General features: G+C 38.7%; 1 long non-coding RNA gene across 1 annotated transcript; it reads left to right on the top strand.

Moving 5' to 3' along the window:
• The first annotated feature begins 12463 nt into the window (after window positions 1-12463).
• LOC140532387 (uncharacterized) lies at window positions 12464-16323 on the top strand. Its single transcript, XR_011976491.1, has 2 exons — window positions 12464-12660; window positions 15597-16323. It is a non-coding gene; the product is annotated as an uncharacterized lncRNA (long non-coding RNA).
• Window positions 16324-26337: the final 10014 nt, after the last annotated feature.

Genomic DNA, 26337 nt, shown 5'->3' on the forward strand with positions numbered 1-26337 from the left:
TAAAATCACAGTGATGGATTATAAATTCTTCACCAATGAGTAACCCAGGTGGTGCTACAGAGGTTTCTCACCAGCTAGACTGCAGGGGAAGGGCTTTTTCTGCTGTAAAAAAAACTCATGAAAAACACCTAGTAGTTGTAGTAGAGTTGTAATCTGTGTTGGTGGAGAAAGTCTCCACAAGGACCAAGGCAGAAACCCTGTAATAGTGTACTAAATACTCAGGCTCTACCAATGGAAAATGGAGAGATTGGATCTAACCTGCTATTAACACTTCTGTCTGGTCCACTATATCAGCTGTATCCTGAAAAGTGTTCAGGGTATAACCTCAAATTACTAGTGCACACAAATGATCAGTCCAAATTCACTCTTTTTAGATGAGGAAGATTAACCAGAAAGAGGAAGAACCATAATTTCCAGTGTTGACATTTTCCTATCATGGCTCCATCTATGAACACATATATAGACATATATAGACACACTCAATGTATTGTCTCAGCCTTCAGAACCAATGGGAATTTGCCAATGTAATACATTAGCTGGATGGAGATCCAAGCTTTGCTCACTGTTCCCCAGACTTAAATGTCTTGTTGTAACACATGGTTTTTCCTTTGAAGTAATGAAATACATTTTAAATAGTCATCTTTACCCATTTTCTGGGGTTCTCAGACACACATACGCATCACCCTGTCTTCCATACCAGCTCTGGTCTCTCTTGTTTTTCTTTTTCCTTTATCAGTTGAAAAAGCTCACAATTGGCAGGGGCCCTATTACAGATGAAGATATCTTCTTTACCAACATATGGCCGTGCTCAGAATCACTGCCCTGTACTTCAGCCTGCTCATGGAAGTCTAATGAGGTCCACAGAGGTGACTGCATGACTCATCCAATGAAGTCATTTTTCCAATTAGCATTCTGACATGCATTAGAAGTAGGACTGTTTCAATAGATTTGCACAGCTGCTGGAGAGATCAGGTGGCAGAAGATTTTCAGTTTTGTTCTGGTCAAATAACTTATTTTTACTCAGTCTGTGACTCCTGAAGCTGCTGGTGATTATCATATGTCATCTGAATCTGACCTGCTCACAAAAATGGTCTCAGTAACGGAAGACATTTAAAAAGGTACAAGTTATAAGTTTGAATGGAGGAGATTTCATCATCAGAAAGTTCAGGTCAGACTTTTATGAAATCCTGCTTTTATAAAAGCATACTTAAAATCTTGATCTGTATGAGACAGAGAAAGAGAGAGAGAGAGAGAGAGAAAGAGAGAGAGAGAGAGAGAGAGAGAGAGAGAGAGAGAGAGAGAGAGAGAGAGAGAAGGCAGAGGGAGGAAAGAAAAAAGGAAAGAAAATAATTAAGTTCTATTTAAAAAACTAAGACATCTCACTGCAAGCAAGGGTCCATCTTTTTAATACCAATGTCCCACCATTGTTGCTGTATATCTCTGCATTATGAAATGGTATTGTCCCTAAATGGTCAAAACTGAAGCCCACCTGAAAGGTAATGAAGAGGCACATGGTGGGTGGGAGCAGGTCACAGAAGACATCATTGGATGCTAGACTTAGGGCCAGAGGCCCCTCAGATGCCATCTGGTCCAAGTCCTTCATTTTATAAATAAGGAAACCCAGGTCCAGAGAGGTTAGGCGAATATTCCCAGGTTACACAGGTAGTAAACAACAGAGGCTCAGGTCTTATGATTTTATAGCTGATCCTTTTTCCTCTCTATCATGTAATAAGGAACTAGGGAGGAAAAACTGTGTCAAGGAAGGATCTGAATAACCTATGCAGCTACAAAGGAGGATGCTCTGGTTGCATGGAAAGAGAGGAGGTAATTCTTGGGCTTTCTTTTTCATTGGCATCTTCTTGATATCAAGAGAAAGGAAATATAGCTCTAGTTTATGAGATGCACCCAATTTATGGGAGAACATGTTCCAGAGTCCCCTGGGAAGGAGAGCAGGAAAGGCTTCCATCTGCCTTATTTGAAGAAATATCCAGATCCAAGAAATCACTTTAAAAGTACTGGCAAAATTCAGTTGTTATTATTGGCTCATCTCCAATAAAGAGTAATGAAAAAGGATTGTAAACAGTCAGTCCCATTATCCTGAAGCAGATTTGACTCTGAATCACTCAAAGTTGCCAGGTGACTTTTGGTGAGAAAGGAGAAGAGATCTCCAAGGCGACAGCCCTTCTCAGACTCAATCAATAGCCAGAAGTTCTGGCCAGCACGTCCTCTTTGTACAACATAGGTTCTGGGTTGGGCATCAGAGAGAAGGGAACATTTCTAAGGCTGAGGCCCATCTTTCAATTCTGATGAATGGGAGGCTCAAGAAAGTCCGTGGTCATGATGGGAATAGCTCAGTACAGTGGATCTATGAAAGGAGGGATGGAATTTCATGGCCATTTGTGTCTGAAATACAGGGAGTCTCAAATGTCAAATTAGCAGGTGTGTTGCTCTGATTTAGGTGTGATTCAGTGTGGTGCCAGCTCATGGAAGTGAAGAAAAGGTGGTGTACACAAGAGAATCACTCAAGTTTGTCTTGCTGTCACTCTGTTCTACAAAGTAAAATATCGATTCCTCTTTTAAAATATAAGCTTTTCAGGGGCAGGAACTATCTGTTGGTTCTGTTTTTTCTTTTTGTGGGGTTTTAAAATATTTTTTAGCCCTAATGCATGAATAATGCTTTGCACGTAAAAGATAAATAAAAAATGATCATTGAATGGAATTTAGCTTAATTCAAGGAAAATACTGTCCAGTTTAACTTCGTTATTCAAACAATCCTTGAGGTTGCAATTTGAAGTAGAGGCCCAAAGAAAATAAGGGAACCTCTGTTTCCTGGGTTTTCTTATCTCCAGGTAATTGTATTGCTTCTGCAGAAGTGATGTCCACCTTGAAACTCCTGAGTCCAAAGGAATAAGGCAGTGTGGGACCATGGTTTCAGGGTCAGTGGTATGGAATCACATTCTAGATTTGTGTTTCCCTGTGACACAACCTGGGGTAGCCTTTTCACTTTAACCTTTTGAAACCTCAGATTCCTCATCTGGAGAAAAAAAAAAGGGTCAGAGTAGACAAATTCTGGGATCTCGACCAGTTCTGTATCCTGTGGTCTCCTAAAGCTGAGGATCTTGTTACACCGTCAGAGGTAATGATGACAGTCTGACGCATAAGGACATAAGGGTTGCTTGACTAACCAGGTCACATTATACAAATGATGATGACTCCCCACCCACACCCCTGCTCCCACTCTGTGTCTATAGAGGATAGAACAGGAGTAACTTAATTCACAGTAAAGTGAAAACAGCTTGGATTAACCTAACAAACTATAAATTACTTAAGGGGAGAATCATGATCTACCTACAGTTTTATCCTCTCTAGTCATGAGAGCACAGTCAATCAATATTTGGTGAGTTGTGCTGAATGAAGAATTCTGTCGTTTTTGGTTAATGGATAGGTTTAACTATAATCTCTAGAAAGGTAAGTCTCCCCATATGTCATCTACATGCATACACACACATATACATTTATATAAATAGATATTCTTACGCATTATCCAGGTCTGTCCTACTTTTCAATTGGATTCCAAGCACTTAGTAAAGTGATTTGCCCATAGTAGTATTTAATAAATGTTTCATTCATTCATTCATCTCATTTCCATGTCTGGTGAATATATTTCCATGGGTATGCGTTAAGCATCTCGAATTAAAAATACCCAGAAAGGGGCACACCATCTTTCCATCCAAATCTTCATTCCCTTCCAAATTTCCTTTTTCTGTTGAAGATTCTTCCATCCTTCTAGTCATCCAGAGTTGTTGCCTTCATAGTCTTTCCTACTCCTTGTGTCCCATCATTTGATATGTCCCATCAATTCCATCCGTTGTGTGTGTCCAGGCCTTTCCACTCAGCTGTATACATGTTCAGGCCTCATTTCCACTCATCACCACCGCTGTATTAGTCTTTTGATTGGCCTTCCTCCTTCTAGCCTCTCCCTTCTCCCAGACTCCCTGCCCACACACATCTGCCAAAGTCAGAAATGTCCCTCTCTCATTCCTTCACTTGGAAATGTTCAATGGCTCTTGAATGCTTCTTAGATAAAATACAAAAGTCTTCAACTAGTAATGCTTCAACCAACTAGGTCTTTCTGCTTTTTGACAGAGGCAGCTGGGTGCTGCAGTGGATAGAGCACTGGGCCTGAGTCAGAAAGACCTAAGTTTAAATTTGGCCTCAGATACTTAGAGCTGTGTTACCCTGGGCAAGGCACTTAATCCTTTGTGTTAGTTTCCTCAAATGTATAAAATGAGCGTAATAATAGCACTTACCTCACAGAGTTGATGTGAGGATCCAATGAGATAATATTTATACAAAGCTCTCAGGACAGTGCCTGGCACACAGTTGGTGCTACATTAATGCTTGTTCCCTTTAAAGTCTTAGTTCACATCCCTGCCCTTCATGGATTTTGACCACTGGACTAATCCTTATTTTTTCTTTTGGTGCTTGAACTCTAAGAAGAGAGTTAAAAGTAGGCAGGAGAAAATGGATTTTGTAATTCCAGGCAGGAAGAGTTCATTCAGATTCACATTCAGCATGTAATGCTGTACTTTATTACTCAACCAAAGCATAAAATGGCCTTAGAGTTTGCACTCATCTGTTTAGGACAATAGAAGGGATGTAGCCTTAGTTGGACATTAAAGATGAGAAAGTTTTTAGAACAAACAGTGGAGGGGTGGGGGGAGAAGGCCCAGCCCAATGCCTGAGGGTTTCACAAAAGACTTCCCACCCCCTCCACACACACATATGAGATGGCAGTGATGTTAGTGGAAAATGGATTCGATTTGGAGTCAGAAGGGTTGGACTGAATTTCCCTTTCCTCTTCTTGCTAGCTGTGTGACTTCAGACAAGTCACTGAAAATCTCTGAGTCACTTCCCTCATTTGTCAAGTGGTCATAATAATCATTCTTGCACCAATAACTCCAGGGACTTTATGAGAATATAATAGGGATAATGTGTTCTGAGGTCTTTGTAAGTTATAAAGAACTATGTTTTTGAGAGTCATCAATCACTCCTTTTTATATTAAATGCATACACTGAAATTATTAAACCTTTTTTCCACACATCTACAAAGGTAAATATTTGTGGTCATCTGACTGGCATCCTTCTCAAAAATATGGAATGTGTTTAAGGGTAAAATCAGAGGAAAATGAAGAATCAAGCAATTCAAAGCTTTAAGCAGAGAGAAAACTACTTATTGTGATGTCTGTATTATGTTCATAGCTAGAGCATACTAAAACCAACTTCTATTCTCACGCTTTTAATGTCCTGTGAAATTGGGGCCTTTGTGATAACGTCTTGTTTCCATTTGGATACGCAATTTTAGATTTAAATAAAGATGCTTTTTACGGAGCACACGCCTCCCTTTAATTCATCGTAAAGTACCATAAAGCAAAATCCAAGGAAGATTTTATCTTTCCATTGATTTCCATTGTAAACACGAAAATGTAGTTTCATGGGAAAAGAAGCCCTAATATTTTGAGGTGAGTTTATTTAAAGAAAGGGGGAATTACTTTTTGTTGTTGTTGTTGTTGTTAATTTACTTGTATGGGTCCTGTCTGTCAATGAAGCTAAGACCCTGGTATGTAAAAACCATGTCATAAAACACCATAGAGGAGAGAAAGCAATCATTAAGGAGGAGTATCAATTTCCCTTCAAAGCCTATTGGGAATTGTCTATAATTAAAGGGGCTTTCTAATTCTAAGTCAGAGAGAGGATTGAGACAGAGAGGGTGTTCTTTCTTTCTTTCTTTCTTTCTTTCTTTCTTTCTTTTTTTGGTGTTGTTTTTTTATTTTTAATTTGTTTATTTAACTGTTAATATTCATTTTCACAAATTTTTGGGTTCCAAATTTTCTCCCGATTTGTCCCCTCCCCCCACCCCAAACCACAAAGCATTCTGATTGAACCTATCACCAATCTGCCCTCTCTTCTATCACCCCTCCTTCCCTTGTCTCCATCTTCTCTTTTGTCCTGTAGGGTCAGATAACTTTCTATACCCCATTACCTGTATTTCTTATTTCCTAGTAGCAAGAACAGTACTTAACAGTTGTTCCTAAAACTTTGAGTTCCAACTTCTCTTCATCCCTCCCTCCCCACCCATTCCCTTTGGGAAGGCAATCAATTCAATATAGGCCATATCTGTGTACTTTTGCAAATGACTTCCATAATAGTCATGTTGTGTAAGACTTACTATAATTCCCTCCATCCTATCCTGCCCCCCATTGCTTCTGTTCTCTCTTTTGATGCTGTCCCTCCCCAAGAGTGTTGACTTCAAATTGCTCCCTCCTCCCCATGCCCTCCCTTCCATCCTCCCCCCCACCCTGCTTATCCCCTTCTCCCCCACTTTCTTGTATTGTAAGATAGATTTTCATACCAAAGTGAGTGTGCATTTTATTCCTTCCTTTAGTGGCATGTGATGAGAGTAAACTTCATGTTTTTCTCTCACCTCCCTTCTTTTTCTCTCCACTAAAAATTCTTTTTGCTTGCCTCTTTTATGAGACATAATTTGCCCCATTCCATTTCTCCCTTTCTCCTCCCAATATATTTCTCTCTCACTGCTTAATTTCATTTTTTAAAAATATGATCCCATCCTATTCCATTCACTCTTTGCTCTGTGTGTGTGTGTGTGTGTGTGTGTGTATGTGTAATCCCACCAACTACCCAGATACTGAAAAGTTTCAAGAGTTACAAATATTGTCTTTCCATGTAGGAATGTAAACAGTTCAACTTTAGTAAGTTCCTTATGACTTGTCTTTGGTGTTTACCTTTTCATGCTTCTCTTCATTCTTCTGTTTGAAAGTCAAATTTTCTTTTCAGCTCTGGTCTTTTCATCAAGAATGCTTGAAAGGGCAGAGCCAAGATGGCAGAGTAGAAAGACACACATATGCTATCTCTGAACCCACAACCCATAAAATATCTCTAAAAAAGATTCTGGAGCAACAAATTCTGGAGCAGCAGAAGCCACAGAACAACAGAGCGGATGAGATTTCTGTTCCAGAGAGACCTGACGTGAAAGGTCCATCATGCCCCAGACCAGGAGCCGAGCCCAGCCCTGCCTTGGCCACACAGCACTGAGAAGAGCGGATCCAAGTATGCTTCAGGGACAGAATCTCCAGCAGCCACGCAGGTCCCTCCAGCCACGGGCGGCAAAGGTTGGTAAGAGGGTCGTCTAGGCTTGCTGAGAGGGGAGTGGGGTGCCCCCATAACTCAGGCCCCCTCAGGAGGCAGCAGCGGAGGTGGCAGCAGACCAGGGCTCCCCAAGCAGGCAGGAGCCCAGATCCATTGTTGAAGGTCTCTGCATAAACCCCCTCAGGGAACTGAGCTCTTGAGGTGGCCCTGCCCCCACCTGAGCACCTGAAGTTAATCTCACACTGAATAGCAGCCCTGCCCCGACCCAAAGCCCTGAGGCTGGGAAGCAGCATTTGAATCTCAGACCCCAGGCACTGGCTGGGAGGATCTGGAGGCGAAGTGGGTGTGAAGAGAATATTCAGAAGTCAAGTCACTGGCTGGAAAAATGCTCAGAAAAGGGAAAAAAATAAGACTATAGAAGGTTACTTTCTTGGTGAACAGGCATTTCCTCCCTTCCTTTCTGATGAGGAAGAAATATGCTTACCATCAGGGAAAGACACAGAAGTCAAGGCTTCTGTATCCCAGCCCACCCAATGGGCTCAGGCCATGGAAGAGCTCAAAAAGGATGTTGAAAATCAAGTTAGAGAGGTGGAGGAAAAACTGGGAAGAGAAATGAGAGACATGCAGCTAAAGCATGAACAGCAGGTCAGCACCCTGCTAAAGGAGACCCAAAAAAATGCTGAAGAAAATAACACCTTGAAAAATAGGCTAACTCAATTGGCAAAAGAGGTTCAAAAAGCCAATGAGGAGAAGAATGCTTTCAAAAGCAGAATTAGCCAAATGGAAAAGGAGATTCAAAAGCTCACTGAAGAAAATAGTTCTTTCAAAATTAGAATGGAACAGATGGAGGCCAGTGACTTTATGAGAAACCAAGAAATCACAAAACAAAACCAAAAGAATGAAAAAATGGAAGATCATGTGAAATATCTCATAGGAAAAACAACTGACCTGGAAAATAGATCCAGGAGAGACAATTTAAAAATTATGGGCCTACCTGAAAGCCATGACCAAAAAAAGAGCCTAGACATCATCTTTCATGAAATTATCAAGGAAAACTGCCCTGAGATTCTAGAACCAGAGGGCAAAATAAGTATTCAAGGAATCCACCAATCACCACCTGAAAGAAATCCAAAAAGAGAAACTCCTAGGAACATTTTAGCCAAATTCCAGAGTTCCCAGGTCAAGGAAAAAACATTGCAAGCAGCTAGAAAGAAACACTTCAAGTACTGTGGAAATACAATCAGGATAACACAAGATCTAGCAGCTTCTACATTAAGGCATTGAAGGGCATGGAATATCATATTCCAGAAGTCAAAGGAACTAGGACTAAAACTAAGAATCACCTACCCAGCAAAACTGAGTATAATACTTCAGGGGAAAAACTGGTCTTTCAATGAAATAGAGGACTTTCAAGCATTCTTGATGAAAAGATCAGAGCTGAAGAGAAAATTTGACTTTCAAACACAAGAATGAAGAGAAGCATGAAAAGGTAAACAGCAAAGAGAAGTCTTATGGGACTTGCTGAAGTTGAACTGTTTACATTCCTACATGGAAAGATAATACTTGTAACTCTTGAAACTATTCAGTATCTAGGTACTGGGTGGGATTACAGACACACACATGCACAGGCACATGCACACACACATAGAGACAGAGGGCACAGAGTGAATTGAATAGGATGGGATCATATCTTAAAAAAATGCAATCAAGCAGTGAGAGAGAAATATATTGGGAGGAGAAAGGGAGAAATGGAATGGGGTAAATTATGTCACATAAAAGAGGCAAGTAAAAGTATTTTTAGCGGAGGGAAAAAGAGGGGAGGTGAGAGAAAAACATGAAGTTTACTCTCATCACATGCCACTAAAGGAAGGAATAAAATGCACACTCATTTTGGTATGAAAATCTATCTTACAATACAGGAAAGAGGGGGATAAGGGGATAAGCAGGGTGGGGGGGAGGATGGAAGGGAGGGCATGGGGAGGAGGGAGCAATTTGAGGTCAACACTCATGGGGAGGGACAGGATCAAAAGAGAGAATAGAAGTATTGGGGAAAGGATAGGATGGAGGGAAATATAATTAGTTCTTATACAACACAACTATTATGGAAGTCATTTGCAAAACTACACAGATTTGGCCTATATTGAATTGCCTGCCTTCCAAAGGGAATGGATGGGGAGGGAGGGAGGTAAAGAAGTTGGAACTCAAAGTGTTAGGAACAACTATTGAGTACTGTTCTTGCCACCAGGAAATAAGAAATACAGGTAAAGGGGTATAGAAAGTTATTTGGCCTTATAGGACAAAAGAGAAGATGGAAACAAGGGCAGAGAGGGATGATAGAAGAGAGAGCAGGTTGGTGATAGAGGCAATTAGAATGCTCGGTGTTTTGTGGGGGGGAGGGGAGAAAACGGGAGAAAATTTGGAACCCAAAACTTTGTGAAAATGAATGTTAAAAGTTAAATAAATAAATAAATAAATGAATGAATAAATAAATAAATAAAATTTAAAAAAAAAAAAAAGAATGCTTGGAAAGTCCTCGATTTCGTTGAAAGACCAGTTTTTCCCCTGAAGTATTATACTCAGTTTTGCTGGGTAGGTGATTCTTGGTTTTAGTCCTAGTTCCTTTGACTTCTGGAATATCCTATTCCATGCCCTTTGATCCCTTAATGGAGAAGCTGCTAGATCTTGTGTTATCCTGATTGTATTTCCACAATACTTGAAGTGTTTCTTTCTAGCTGCTTGCAATATTTTCTCCTTGACCTGGAAAATCTGGAATTTGGTCACAATGTTCCTAGGAGTTTCTCTTTTTGGATCTCTTTCATGCGGTGATTGGTGGATTCCTTGAATACTTATTTTGCCCTCTGGTTCTAGAATCTCAGGGCAGTTTTCCTTGATAATTTCATGAAAGATGATGTCTAGGCTCTTTTTTTGATCATGGCTTTCAGGTAGGCCCATATTTTTTAAATTGTCTCTCCTGGATCTATTCTCCAGGTCAGTTGTTTTTCCCATGAGATATTTCACATGATCTTCCATTTTTTCATTCTTTTGGTTTTGTTTTGTGATTTCTTGGTTTCTCATAAAGTCATTGGCCTCCATCTGTTCCATTCTAATTTTGAAAGATGTATTTTCTTCAGTGAGCTTTTGAATCTCCTTTTCCATTTGGCTAATTCTGCTTTTGAAAGCATTCTTCTCCTCATTGGCTTTTTGAACCTCTTTTGCCAATTGAGTTGGCCTATTTTTCAAGGTGTTATTTTCTTCAGCATTTTTTGGGTCTCCTTGAGCAAGGTGTTGACCTGCTGTTCATGCTTTAGCTGCATGTCTCTCATTTCTCTTCCCAGTTTTTCCTCCACCTCTCTAACTTGATTTTCAAAATCCTTTTTGAGTTCTTCCATGGCCCGAGCCCATGGAATGTTTATTCTGGATGTTTGGGATACAGAAGCCTTGACTTCTGTGTCTTTCCCTGATGGTAAGCCTTGTTCTTCCTCATCTGAAAGGATGGGAGGAGATATCTGTGCACCAAGAATGTAACTTTCTATAGTCTTATTTTTTTTCTCTTTTCTGGGCATTTTCCCAGCCAGTGACTTGACTTCTGAGTGCCTTCTCCACACCCACCTTGCCTGCAGATCCACCCAGCCACTCCTTGGGGTCTGATATTCAAATGCTGCTTCCCAGCCTCAGGGCTTTTGGCTGGGGCGAGGCTGCTATTCAGTGTGAGATTAACTTCAGGTGCTCAGGTGGGGGCAGGGCCACCTCACGAGCTCAGTTCCCTCAGGGGGTTTATGCAGAGACCTTTAACAATGGATCTGGGCTCCTGCCTGCGTTGGGAGCCCCTGTCTGCTGCCACCTCTGCTGCTGCCTCCTGAGGGGGCCTGAGTTATGGGGACACCCCACTGCCTCTTGGTGAGCCAAAAAGACTCTCACTGACCTTTAGCACCCGTGGCTGCAGGGACCTTCGTGGCTGCTGGAGATTCTGTCCCTGAAGCGTGCTTGGATCTGCTCTTCTCAGTGCTGTGCGGCCAAGGCAGGGCTGCGCTCTGCTCCAGGTCCAGTGCGCGACATCTTTTGTGTTGGTTTTTGAAGCCTCTCTGGAACAGAAATCTCCTCCCCTCTGTTGTTCTTTGACTTCCGCTGCTCCAGAATTTGTTCGGAGTTCTTCTTTACAGTTATTTTTTGGGCTATGGGTTTCAGAGTTAACATACATGCATCTTTCTACTCCGCCATCTTGGCTCCTCCTCTTCATCTGCTTTTGACTAACTCTAGAGTTTTTAAAGAAGAATGCTGCAACATATAAAATGAAAGGAATTCTACAACACAAGTGATAGTATTTCCTGTGATCCAACAACTACTCATGTGACAGCCAGTCTTTCATACTGAAAAAGACAAAGCATAGAAACTGGGTTGTAAGAAAAAAGGAAAATGCAGTGGTAACTCTTTCTCCCATAAAGAAACAAGTAAAGCCTTAGCTGAAGACTCAAGTTAAAGACTACACAGTGGTAGCAGCAAAAGCAGCCCAGAAGAGAAGGAGGAAGTATAGGGAGCATCAAAGATAGGACACAGAAACAAGACACCCAGTTGGGAATTCCTTATGATGTCACTAGATGTCTGTTGCCCTACAATACAGGAAGTCACTGTCCTGGCCATATATGTTTCTCACATTTATACTGCCAACTGTGAGATCTACTTATATCTAGTCTTCATACTGATATTTGTGCATTTGTGACATAGATAGTATGCCTCAGGTTAATGAGAAAAAAAGCCTTTCACAATTTTTTTTTTTTTGCTATGATATTTCGTTAAGTGTTTTTGCTTTGAACCTATTTAGTCTTCTGGGTGATTAGTAAAAGTGAATACATCAGTGGGGGCTCATACACTATGGCTTTGATTGGACCCACACAGTAACCTGGGAAAACTTTTTGGTGGATGGTGTAACTCACATGACCTGATGTCATAGGGACTACATGTATTTGAAAACATTGTAGAATTGAAGAGCTGAGCATACCACACCACACACACACATACACACAACACAAATGAGGAAAGGGATCCTAGGAAAGGAAGTTCTTCCTATTAAATAAAAATGTGCTTCATGGAATTTAGCGTTATGATAATCTGAAAGGGGTATGGGCTCCAAAAGGAGCATCATCCTTTAAATATAACATTATAAATACAAAAGGAAACTATTGTCATTGCCTGTCCATTTTTGAAGAGGACCAATGATATCACAATATCTTGACTGATGGATGAACTGGATCTGTGAGGCAGAGTTGTACAAAATCATTGGCTTCTATATCTCTTCCAGAGTCATTGGAGTCCAGTAACAAGACAAAAGACAAGACATCTGATGATGGCTCAGGCTGAAATGGATGACCTTGTCATCTTCAATACCTGACCAAGCTCTCATAGCTCCACAGTACCTGCTTCAGCCTCCTCCATGGACATTGGAACAGATGATTCTTGTCTGTCTGTTCTGCCATGGGAAATCTTCACATGTTTGAGGTGGGCATCCCCCTAACTCACCAACAGGTTTGAGGCCTCTTACTTACCCCCAGCATGGTTTTGCTCATCTGCTGAGGCAGTTTACTGGGGTGTAGCTTCTGTGCATGCTTCAGGCTCTTGGAGACACAGGTAAGAGTTGAGAGCCAGGTGGAGAGCAGAGGTGGATGAGCAGCCCTTTTCAGGGTTCAGCAAGTCCTCCCACCAGAGGTACTAATTCTCCTTGTATACCCATATACCCCAAAAAGAAACTCTTTGACATCACAATGAATCTATTCATTTCAGACCACTTATATGTAACAAATTCATTTCTGCTTAATGTGGTAGGAAATGCACTTAATTCCACATTAGATGCTTAGATGTTTAGATTCTTCAGGTCCAGTTCATGAATTTTCATGCTCCTTTAATGCAAAGAAAACTCAGCTATATAGACACCTAAATCCTCTAAAATGAAAGCAGTCTGAGGCCTTCTAATGTCAAAATTTATCCTGACAATAGGTGCTATTTGGAGTTTCATTGTAAGACTAAGGCAGTTCATATTCTATTGGAAGAGGGACAATTTGTTGTATAAACTCCAAGTTGTTCTGGAAGATTGATTTTTCTTTAAATGAGCAGTTGAAATATTGTAAGAGAGGCCCCCATAGAAGATAATTTCCTTGTAGTCAAGAGTAGTTGCCTGTTTGTCCTTATATTTTCCATGCTGGAAAGCACTGCCCTGTATAGAGTGAAAACAAAAGAAAAATAGAGAGGTTGGATCAAAACTCCAATTTAGTTTTATATTTTTCCATTATTGCCTCAAAAGGGAATCTTGTTTTCTTTAATTTTCATAGAGGATAAGTGAACAGTCAGGCTAAAGTTTATAATAAATATTCACACCAAAAGGAAGAATTCAGTTTAGCTCTAGCTCTTTAGTGCATACAACTGGAGAGGAAATTCACCTTCTGCATTTGTAGGAGCTAACAGTATTGACTTACCTGTCTATAGCTAGCTAGACAAATTGGATCTATGAATGCTTAAAGAAACAATTCAAGTTTTAGAAAATTCTACTTTCTAGAAATTCCAAAGTTGACAAAAACTGGAAAATTGCAATTGTTGACGGAGCTGCTGTGGGGAAACAGGCACAATGTGGTTCTGGGAATTGATGCAGACATTCTGAAACAGAATTTGGAAATGTACTCCCAAAGTTACTACACTTGGCATATCCTTTCACCCAGCCTTACCACTGCTAAATCCATAATCCAAAGAATTAAAGGGAAAAAAAGAGAAGATCTTAAATGTACAAAAATATAGCATCTCTTTTTATAGGAACAAAGGACTGGGAATTAAGGTGGAACTGTTCAATTGGAGAATGGGTAGAGAAAAATATGGAATATGAATTTGTTCAGCAAGAAATTTTTAAATGACCTATTTCAGAAAAAAATAACCTAGGAAGCCTTATATTAGATGAAGTTCAATGAGGAGAGTAGAACAAGGAAAATATATTGTTTATACTATATGTTTATAAAAAGCAAATAACTTTGAAAGACTTAAGAATCCTGAACAACATAATGATGGGTCAGAATTCCAGAGAACTGACACTGCTGCCCAAACCCTGACAGAGGTGATGGATTCAAAATGCAACATGACATACAGTTTTAGACATGGCCAACGTGGGAACTTGTTCGACTTGACTATGAATTTTGTTTACAAGGGTTGCCTTCCTTCCTTCCTTCTTCGTTCCTTCCTTCCTCCTCTTTCAAAGAGAGAAGAGATTGGAGAGAGAAAAGATACATGCTTATTAATTAAATTTTTTTTCAAAAGTCTTTTATACTTGGTGCCAATAAGTACCTTACTTACAGTGACAATTTATAAAGTTTTCAGTTCTGAGAACCTCACAAACTGCAACTGGAACCAATAAAGTAAGTTTATTTTCAGAAGAGGATGGCCTGAATGACTTTCTTTGCCTCCTCACTTATTGTTCTTATTCACTTTGTCAACTTCACATTACCTTTATTTCTTAATGTAGATATAAACACACAGATGTTGCTCTGCCTCTGTGTTGGGGGTAGGTGGTGCCAGAGTCAAAGTTCTCTGTGGGAAATGCAGCATGGTACAAAAGACAGCAATGGGCTGGGAGTCAGGAGATGTCTGCTTTCAAATCTAACCTCTGATACAAATTAGCTGTGTGAATGTGGGCTGGTCCCTTAGCCTGTCTTATTTCAGAATTTGTTGAATGGGGATAATTATAGCTCTGGTGTCCATCTTGCTGTGTTGCTGTGGGCCTCCAATGACATGTGCGTGAAATGTCTTATAAACTTCAACGTGCTTTAGAGATCTCAGTTATTGTTCCTATATTCATGCCCATTACTCCACTGCTTCATTTTCCTCTTCTCAGCTTCTAGTCCAGGGATGTATGTGTGTAGGATGCTGGATAAATATTTGTTTAACTGAATTGTACTAAAATCATTGGTTACTAGGTTACAGATATTCTAATAAGGTTAAATCCTAAAATGATCAAAATGTCTTAACAACCTATATTTTAAGTCATCTATTACTTCCACAAAGAATTAGAAATTATTCAATTCAATAAACCTGAATGAGCATTTATTAAACACCTACTATGTGCCAGATATTGTGCTTGGCCCTAGGAAAGGTACCAAATAAGAGAGAAACAAGGAAAAAAGAAACTACTTTTGCCCTCAAGGAGCTTAGATTCTTGTGGTTAGATCATTATTCTGGTGCTCTAGCTGGAAAAGCACTTGTGCAATAGAAGAATCTGTGGTACCTTGACCAGATTTATGGTAGGAGTAGTAGTGTTCAATCGTTCTCAAGAAATCAGGCTCTGTCCTTGCAATCACTAAGTTACAGAAGATATTGAAGGTAAGTTGATTGTTTTGCTTTGCATGGTTTTTGATCTCCACTGATATGACCATTGATTCTATATTTTTTATGTTTGCCAGGTCAACAATTTAAAGGAGAAAAGACTGAGATATACAAGATATGTAGGGTGCCAGCTCTGCACCTCACGGGAGCACCAAGTTTCCCAACAATTCTTGGAGGTGAAAGTGGAAGGGGGTGGAAGATTGACAAGCCCTGTAATTCAGTAAGGCTTTTTACATCGCCCCAGGTCTCACTGATTGTCCAGTATATGACAACCAGAATGGTTATATTTGGTGATGCTCATCCCAGAATCCTCTGATCCAAGAGGTGTCAGAAGGTTTGACCCGGCTCTGAACTCTTATTCCTCTAATTCTGGAAGCAACAATGTATGAAGTACCATTATATAAGGTTTTTGATTTGCCTAAATCAACAATTGAAATAGAGAACAACCACACCACAAACATTTGGAAATATTCCAGTGTACCTGTGATCTGATTAAAGTGAGGATTCCCTTTAAAGATACAGGCACTGACTCATGCATGTCTGTATATCCTGTGCAGTTCTTGTCTATGTCTTCAAATAAGTTCATCACAAGAGGTAGACTCAATGTACTAGGAGCCTTTGCTATGTTCTGTTGATATTTTAAGACAATTATTGGTCATCCAGGTTATTCACCTGTTATTCTTTGTGCTTACCCTATGTTGAACCTATATTCCTTTATTTTGTAAAGAGGCTTGATGAAATCTTTTCTTCAACTTCTTCATAATTTTCTTTTTGGAATATATTATAGCCTTCTTTTGCTCTCCATGCTCCTCTCTATTGTCCTCTGTGTGATGCTCGTTTTCAAAATTATTTCTATGATCATGGTAATTACCACCACTACCACAAAGGAAAAACAAACAAGAAATGTTCTAGAAACACCCTGCTTTGATGAATCGATGTGCTGAGGAAACGGGTTCTAGAAGACTCAGTCAATAGATGGTAAACACTGACAAGTCCATTTAACCTCATAAAGCACTAGCTTGGACTAGTCATGGAATGAGGGACACATAATTTTTGAATCTGAAGAATAGATGCACACTGAATTTTTTATTTCCTTTCCAGCTCTGTACCGATAATCCTGTGATCTTTCCATGTATTTAGGTCAAAAAATTAACAAATTAGCAGAAATACCTACACCAACATTCCTGAAAAATGACCATTTAGATTATTTCTTGACGACTGGCAAGGTAAAGACCACAATATCCCAAAGAAGCCCATTTCACTTTGGGCTGAAATTTGTAGAAAGAGAAAAAAGGGTATAATGAGAAGGGTGCTAATTTTACATTCATGTTTCCTTTCCATTAACTCCAGAACTATAAGAACTTCAGTTGCAGAAAATAAAAACAAAAAGAAACCCACTACAAAGGCTAGCTGCTGTTTCAGGCACAGTTACATCAATTAGAGATAATTTCATAGGTGAGGTTCAGGACACACGAGAAAGGATACACAAAGAGAAAGGCTCACTCATCTGGGAAGAGAGCAAACCTGATGTTCTCAGGAAGCCCGCTAGATAAATGACCCTGGATGGCTCGTTGATTTCCTTTAGTTCAACATGTGGTATGGACACTTCCTTCCCATCATCTCAGAGCACTCCATTGCATTGCATTAGGCCAACCAGTGAGGCTAGAATTATTGAGTGGTTTGGAGCATGGGATTTTGGTTCTTTCACTAAATGCTTTTTAATGAATATCTTAATGTACTTTTAAATCTATAGTTTTTCCTTTTTTTGTCTGGAGATGAATATTTAAGTAAGGGATGTTCTCATTCCTTTAATTGGTAAGGTGGTGAATGTTGTGTATTGTTTTTAATTCCATTAACTTTCTCTTTATTCTTTAAAACAGTTGTAACACCATTAATTTTGCCAAGATTTTTGTATTTGATATTCCTAGGAAAATGTTCTCAGTTATCACAGGAAGTGACTGGGTAAAACCTGACTAAGTACATGAAGGCAGGTATGCATTTTGAATTGTGTTTTCTTTAAGGTGAGATTACAATACAAATGCAAATATTCCCCTGTGGAAAATAACAGCAAATGAAAGGAAATGCGCATAAAGTACTGATTCAACTGATTGCAATCAATGAAAGTAAGGAGGTTGAAATGGATGGCTTAGAATTTTTTTTTCAAGATGGTTAGATGACATTAGTCCAATGGCTTCAGTTATTTAATACGTCCTTTATAGGTTCACAGGCTCTGAGGAGTCCATGCAACTATCCTGGAACTAATGCTCTTGGAAAAACAGATCCTTTCCTCCTCTCACTCTGATCCCCATCACCTTGAGAATGACAAAAACAAACACCACTGAGATTAAAATCAGCAGGGGGCTTTCTCCCCAGAGGATGACTCTTCATTTAATCCTATCTCTCCTGCTTTGGATCTCTAAACCACTTTCAATTTACTATTGAAGTTGGTTCTTACAAATTGGCTGACCAAATTATTGCAGTCCTTAACACATTTCTCTGAATTTACCATTGTACTTCACATTAATTAATAGTTCATTGTGGATTTTAGAAAAATCATTGGAGCTGTAATTTTTATTCCCTTTACCATTACATTCTGAAAAGAAAAGTTAATCAATTCCTGGTTTATTTTATTAATATTGATTTAATTTCAGGTTCCAAAAATATTTGTGTGAGAGCGTAGGGCACTGGTGCTGGTTCTTTATCAGGTTTGGAGTCATCTTTGCAAAGTGATTTTGATCTTAGTCAGGAGTGTTGCAGATTAAGTGGATTGATAATCAATAAAAGGGAAAAACCAGTAAAAATTATGTTCTATCTGTGAATAGTCTTAAGTATATGAAATTAATAGCATGTTTTAAAAGCCATGTTTCACATCTCACAAAAATGTATTTAATAGATAATGGTAGCCTTTATTCTATGCTTATGAAGTGCATAGATATGTTTTTAGTTAGCAACCCCTTGTCTGATCTAACTGGCGTCAACCCAGGGACTCAGAAAATCACAACAAGAGCAAACCAGTTTTTTCTTGAAGGATGAGAACAGAGCCAGAATTAGGTAATGATCTTTTCTCCACATTATTATTATTATTATTATTATTATTATTATTATTATTATTATTATTATTTTACATTTTAACATTTATTTCTTTAGTGATTTAACTCTAGAATTGAATAGAAAGAAGACAGGATTGAGTCTCCTTTGGAAATGTCTATTTTTATTTTCCCTCCAAATTTCTCCCTGAAACAAATGCCTACATTTTTATGATCAACATTCATCCTATAATGTTCTTTAACTGTAATCAATGGCATATCCAATATTCAATAGAGAAGTACATGGTGGATGCCAGCAGGCTGAAACATCACAAACAAGGTATTAGGAAGGAAAAATGGACAATTGGGTGTCATTAAAGGAGTCACTAAATTTGGACTAATCACAAGGGGCAAGTGAAGTATGATTGATGGATAGCCCTGTGCTCCTTTGATGGCCACAAAATGGGAAGAGATGATGAGGAAGATGTTCAGCACACTTGGGTTTTTCTCTCAGAAATCAATCCTATGTCTTGTGCTCTATTTGTAGTCATCCATGAACAAGAAGAACCCAGGATGGGCAAACGTACATGGGCTGCAATCTGTATGGTAGGAAGGAATATGAAGGTTGATGAAATCATCTATCTCATCTGTTGGAGTGTTAGATAATTCCTTCAATAAATTAAAGAATCCTCAACAAAGTGGTTAATGGAGTGAACTCCTTCCTTGAAATATTTCCTTCAGACACAGTGGTAGGTCAGTCATTAAAATACTAATACTTGCAAGGATATCTCACTTTCTGCCAAATGAAGATATGAACTTTTGCATTTATGCTAAGGCAAATTAGGGAGTGATGCACAAACTATGACTGTAATTGCAAAAATCTCATATTTGTTTTCCTCAAAATGTATCACTCAAACCAAGCCATGCCCATATTCTGTTAGACATTCCTTATTTTAAGAAAAAATCTTCACCTTCAGTTTCTTTTTTTGTGAATATAATTAATATAATTTATTTATTTTCAGTTTTCAACATTCACTTTCACAAGATTTTAAATTTCAAATTGCCTTTACATCTATCCCCTTCCCCCACCCCAAGACAGTGTGTACCCCAACCAAACCTTTCCCCAATCTTCCCTTCCTTCTATCACCTCCCCTTCTCCCATCTTCACCTCTATTTTCCTATAGGGCAAGATAGATTTCTATACCCCTTTGCCTGTACAATTTATTTCCAGTCATATGCAAAGGCAATTTTAACATTCATTTTTAAAGCTTTAAGTTCTACATTCTCTCCCTTGCCCCCTCTCAAACCACTCTCATTGAGAAAGCAAGCACTTCAATAATAGGTCATACATGTGTAATCATGTAAAACACTTCCATAACAGTCATGTTGTAAAAGACTAACCACATTTCCCTCTATCCTGTCCTGCTCTCCATTTATTCCATTCTCTCCCTTGACCTGTCCACCCATAATAATGTCTGATTTTGATTACCCCTTCCCCCAATCTACCATTCTTTCTATTATCCTCCTCCTCTCTCCATTCCCACTGCCTTCCTGCAGGGTAAGATAAATTTCCATAACCAATGAAATTTTTGTTATTCCTTCTTTAAGCCAAGTTCAATTAGAGTAAGACTCATTTATTCCCTCTCACCTCCCCCCTCTTCCCCTCCATTGTAAAAGCTCTTTTTTCCCTGTTTTATGTGAGATAATTTACTACATTCTACCTCTCCCTTTCTCTTTCTCCCAATACATTTCTCTCAATATTTAATTTTACATTTTAGGTATCCTCCCTTCATATTCAGCTCACTCTGTATCCTCTGTCTATACATATCCATACATACATGCATACATGCACAAGCACACACATACACATAAATATATATACACACATATACAGTATGTATATATAGCATACACACATACATGCACATACACAAATATACACACCTACACATATACCTACACACTTATAATATACAAATACATATGTATGTATCACACTACCTTAATACTGAGAAAGGTCTCATGAGTTACATATATCATCTTTCCATGTAGGAATGTAAACAGTTCAACTTTAATGAGTCTGTTATGACTTCTCTTTCCTGTTTATTTTTTCTTGTTTGTCCTAATTTTTTTATTTGGAAATCAAAATGAAATTCCATCTTCCATTTTCCATTTTCCCCTGAGTATTATGCTCAGTTTTGCTGGGTAGGTGATTCTTGGTTTTAATCCTAGCTGCTTTGACCTTTGGAATATCATATCCCAAGCTCTCTGATCCCTTAGTGTAGAAGGTCCTAAATCCTGCATTATCCAGATTGTTTTCACAATATTTGGATTGTTTCTTTTTTAATTTATTTATATTTAGTTTTCAACATTCATTTGCAAAAGATTTTGAATTCCAAATTTCCTTCCCATCTCTCCCCTCCCCCACCCAAAAACACCATGCATTCTGATTACCCCTTCCACCAATTAGCCCTCCCTTCTATTATATCCCTCACTTTCCTTATCCCCATCTTCTCTCTTTTCTTGTAGGACAAGATAGATTTCTACACCCCATTACTTGTATTTCTTATTTCCCAGTTGCATGCAAAAACAATTCTCAATATTAATTCCTTAAACTTTGAGTTCTAACTTCTCTCCCTTCCTTTCTATCCACCCATCTTCACTGAGAAGACAAGCAATTCAATATAGGCTACATATGTGTAATTTTGCTAAAGACTTCCATAATAATCATGTTGTGTAAGACTAACTATATTTCCCTCCTTCTTATCCTACCTTTTATTTATTCTATTCTCTCTTTTGTTCTTATCCCTCCTCTAAAGTGATTACTTCTAATTACTACTTCCTCCCATTTGCCCTCCCTTCTATCATTCCCCACACCCCACTTATCCCCTTGTCCCCTACTTTCCTGTAGTGTAAGATAGATTTTCATGCCAAATTGAGTGTGCATGTTATTTCCTACTTAAGCCAAATGTGATGAGACTAAGCTTCAGTTTTTCCCTCTCACCTTCCCCCTTTTCCCCTCCATTGAAGAAGCTTTTTCTTGCCTCTTTTATGAGAGATAACCTGCCCCATTCCATTTCTCCCTTTCTCCTCTCAATATATTCCTCTCTCACCCCTTAATTTTATTTTTAGATATCATCCCCTTCTATTCAACTCACCCTGTAGACTCTATCTGTATATATATATATATGTGTGTGTGTGTGTGTGTGTGTGTGTGTGCGTGTGTGTGTGTGTGTGTATAATCCCTCTAACTACCCAAATACTGAGAAAAGTTTCAAGAGTTACAAATACTATCTTTCCATGTACGGATGTAAACAGTTCAACTTTAGTAAGTCCCTTATGATTTCTCTTTCCTTTTCATGCTTCTCTTGATTCTTGTGTTTGAAAGTCAAACTTTCTACTCAACTCTTGTCTCCTCATCAAGAATGCTTGAAAGTCCTCTATTTCATTAAATGACTATTTTTTCCCCTGAAGTATTATACTCAGTTTTGCTGGGTAGGTGATTCTTGGTTTTAATCCTAGTTCCTTTGACTTCTGGAATATCATATTCCAAGCCTTTCAATCCCTTAATGTAGAAGCTGCTAGATCTTGTGTTATCCTGAATGTCTTTTCACAGTACTCGAATTGTTTCTTTCTAGCTGCTTGTAATATTTTCTCCTTGACCTGGGAACTCTAAAATTTGGTTACAATATTCCTAAGAGTTTTCCTTTTGAGATCTCATTCAGGAGATGATTAGTAGATTCTTTCCATTTCTATTTTACCCTCTGTTTCTAGAATGTCAAGGTAGTTTCCCTTTATAATTTCTTGAAATATGATGTCTAGGCTCTTTTTTTAATCATAGTTTTCAGGTAAACCAATAATTTTAAATTATCTTGCCTGGATCTATTTTCCAGGTCAGTTCTTCTTTTTTCCAATGTGCTTTTTCAAATTGTCTTCTATTTTTCATTCTTTTGGTCCTCTTTTGTAATTTCTTTCTTTCTCATAAAGTCATTAACTTCCATTTTCTCCATTCTAATTTGAAGGAAATATTTTCTTCAGTGAACTTTTGGACTTCCTTTTCTATTTGGCCAATTCTGCTTTTAAAGGCATCTTTTCTCATTGACTTTTTCAATCCCTTTTGTCATTTGAGTTATTTTAGTTTTAAAGATATTATTCAGAATTTTTTTGGAGGGGGGGTCTCCTTTAGCAAACTGTTGACTCATTTTCATGATTTTTCTTGAATTGCTCTCATTTTTCTTCCCAATTTTTCCTCTCCTCTTACTTGATTTTCAAAGTCCTTTTTGAGTTCTTCCATGGCCTGAGGCCATTCCATATTTTTGTTGAATGCTTTGGATATAGGAGCCTTGCCCTTGCTGTCTTCCTCTGGTTGTGTGCTTTCATCTTCCTCATCATATGAAAATCCTTCTCCACCAAGAAATTCACTTTCTGTCGTCTTAATATATTCCCCCTTTGTGCTCATGTTCCCATTCAATTACTTGACTTTTGAGCTCTTTGCCCCAAGTTTCAGAGATTCTGTGCAGGTGTTTTCAGATATATCCCTAGGGACCTGTAAATTCTCAGTTCCTCAAAGTGATATGGTTAAAAGAAAGATGCTTGCTCCTCTCCTGGTCTGTGCTCTCATCTGTGAACAACCATGAGCACTCTTTTCTATCCTGGAACTGCAAGTAGAATTCCCTCTCCAGCGCCCCACCAACTGTGCCAAGCCTGCACTCCTTCTCATCACAAGACTGCCACCCAGGACTGTGACCTAGTTCAGCCACTCAATTCCCCCACCATCTGCAGGCCAAGAGCTCCAGAAGCAACTGATACTGCGCAGCAGCTGCCACTGTCCTAGGGTTGGGACTGGAGCTGGGGCTAGGGCTGGGGCTGAGCCTGAGGCTGGACTATAATCTTCTGTCAGCCAGGTGAGAGAATTTTCCCACTGCCTTTTGAATTTGTCTTTGGTGTTTGTTGGTTGAGAAGTCTGGAAATCACTACAACTGCCAGGGATCCAGCTCCCTGAGGCCTGCTCCATCCCCATCTGTGCTGTGCCCCATGCTGGGCTGCACTATGCTCTAAGTCTGGTGCAGTAGACCCTTCTCATTGGCCTTCCAGATTGTCTTGGCCTGGAAATATGTTTCACTCTGTTATTCGGTGGCTTCTGCTGTTCTAGAATTTGTTTAGAGTAACTTTTTAAGGGTATTTTGAGGGATTTTGGGGGAGAGCTCAGGCAGGTCCCTGTTTCTACTCTGCCATCTTGGCTCCATCCCACACCGTAAGTTTCCTTTGTCATATCACTGAAAAGAACCTAGGTTCTCAGTTGATCACAAGCTCTAGTTGAAAAGCCATGAGCATTTCTTTTCAACTGATATATTTTATTTTGAAAAATCAATGTAATTGTTTTTTTAATTTAAAAGTAATTTTTATTACACTATGTTATGGAAATGTTCATTTTATGTTATAAATTAAAAAGAAAATTAAAAACAAAAAAAAAAATAATCACTTCCCAAAAGAATAACATCAAGTACTTTACCATACTTTCCCACTTAAAAAAAAATAATTAGAACCTTACTGAATATGTTTGACAAAATGGGGAAGTCACCAGGCTTGTAGTGGACCATTTCTCAAACAGAAAGGGGGAAAAGTTTATTTTAACCCTGATCACCTAGAGTCACCACTGAACTTTGCATGTAGCTGGCTTTCATTGCTTTTTAGTTTTGCTTTCATTTATTGTATTCGCTTTGTAGACTCTTACTCCTTCTTCCTTGACTGTTGGAATTCATATAAGTTTTTCCATATTTCACAGAATTCTTTAACTTTTCTGTGTCTTTTGGTGCAATGATATTCCATCACATTCCTATACTACAAAGTATTTAACCTTTTCCCAATCATTTGGTAGATTATTTGCTTACAGAATGCCACTGTCAATATTTTGCAGTCTCTGGAAAATTTCTTTCACTCATCTCCTTGGGGTATAAATAAATCTAGTAGTTGAATCTCAGAATCAAATGGTGGGAACAGTTTTAACAAGTTGTCTTATAATTCTAAATAATTTCACAGATGACTCTGCTTTTCTAAAGTGAAGTATTTTTCAGCCCTAAATCATCTACTAATTGAGATCACATTCTATATTAGTAAAAGAATGAATGGGATTCATGAATATAGTCACAGCTCCTTGAAATATCCACATTTTGTCAAAGTATTTTTGGGGGCACACACATTAATCCAAAATGAATTACATAGGGCCAAAAGCCCAGATCAGAACTTGGAACTTAAAATTTCAATTAAAAATGTATCATAACCCAGTAAAGGTAATTGCGTCCAATGTCAGCAGATAGACAGGGAAGCTCTTTTTGCTTTAAGTAGAGGCTGGGTAAGTGAAAATTCTGTGAGCTCCTAAAAACATGTTTCAATTGTAAGGTTTTTTTTTTTTTAAATCTTGCATTTATGTATTATTTTATATATTGTATTTCATTTGGTCATCATAACAACCTTGGGAGACAGATGCAATTATTATCCTCATTTTAGAGATGAAGAAATAGATTAAGTATTTGTTAAGAGTTACCCAACAATGTGTAACTCAGAATTCAAACTCAGTTCTTTCAGACTCTGATCCTACCACTGTGCCATATAGCTGATTTGAAAATGACATTCTTTGGAATTCTAAACAAAATAAATTACAAAAGAAAATCAAGTGAGTAGAGTATGCTCTATTTTATATTAGAGGAAATACTGTAATTCTCATCTCTGAATGTTCCTATTCAACCTCCTTTGCTGTATCTTCATCTAATTTACACCAACTTAGTGTGGGTAACCCACAAGGATATGTCTGAGATTCTTTTCCCTTCTCCCTCTATATTATCTCATTTGTTGATCTCATCAGATCTTTTGGGCTCAATTTTCCTTTCTATGTACTGATTCCCAGCTCTCCATATACAGAACTAACCTCTCACCTAAGTCCCAGTCCCTCATCACCAGCTACCTATAGGACATATCAAGCATAGTCATTTCATACTCAACATGACCAAAACAGAACTCAGTATCTCCCTTCCACCAAATCCTCTTCCCAACTTTATTTTAATATTTAGTTACTTCCATTCTAGTCATTGTTCTCCTCACTCTCACATCCCACATGTCAAATCTATTGTCAAAATTTGACATCTATACATCTCTTATATGTGTGTGTGTGTGTGTGTGTGTGTGTGTGTGTCTCCATTTCCCTTTACTCCCATAATCTTAGGTCAGGTTTTGTTCACCTCTCACTTGTCTATGGTGATAGGTTTCTAAGCAGCCTCAATGACTCATCAGTCCTTTTTCCAATCCAGTCTTCGCTCAGCTACCAGGCTGATTTTAAGTCCTCGCTCCCTCCTTAGTGAGTTGCAGTGACTCTCCATTACATCCAGTTTAAAATAGAAATACCTTGGTTTGACCTTTAACAATTTTGCTAACTTGTTAGCGCTCTCCCTTTCTGTCCTTCTTCAACTTTAATCTCTTCCACACACTCTGTGATTCAGTTATAGCAAACTTGCAGTTCTGATACATTAACCCATTTCCCATCTCCATTCATTTGCACTAATCATCCCCTCAGGCTTGACTGCCTGAGCCCCTTACTTCTGAGTCTTAGTTGGTCTGGACTTCTTTCAAATCCCACCTACTTTAAGAGGAGACTCTTCACCACCATAGTGGTCAACGATTGCTTCCTGTCAGCTTTTCAAGTATATTAGATCTATCTAGTTGTTCATATGTTGTTTCTTCCTTTAGCATGTAAGCTTCTTGAAGACAGGGGTTATTTTTGTTGCCTTTCTTTGCATCC

This window comes from Notamacropus eugenii, chromosome 3 (genome assembly GCF_028372415.1).
Source record: "Notamacropus eugenii isolate mMacEug1 chromosome 3, mMacEug1.pri_v2, whole genome shotgun sequence".
Lineage (NCBI taxonomy): Eukaryota > Metazoa > Chordata > Mammalia > Diprotodontia > Macropodidae > Notamacropus > Notamacropus eugenii.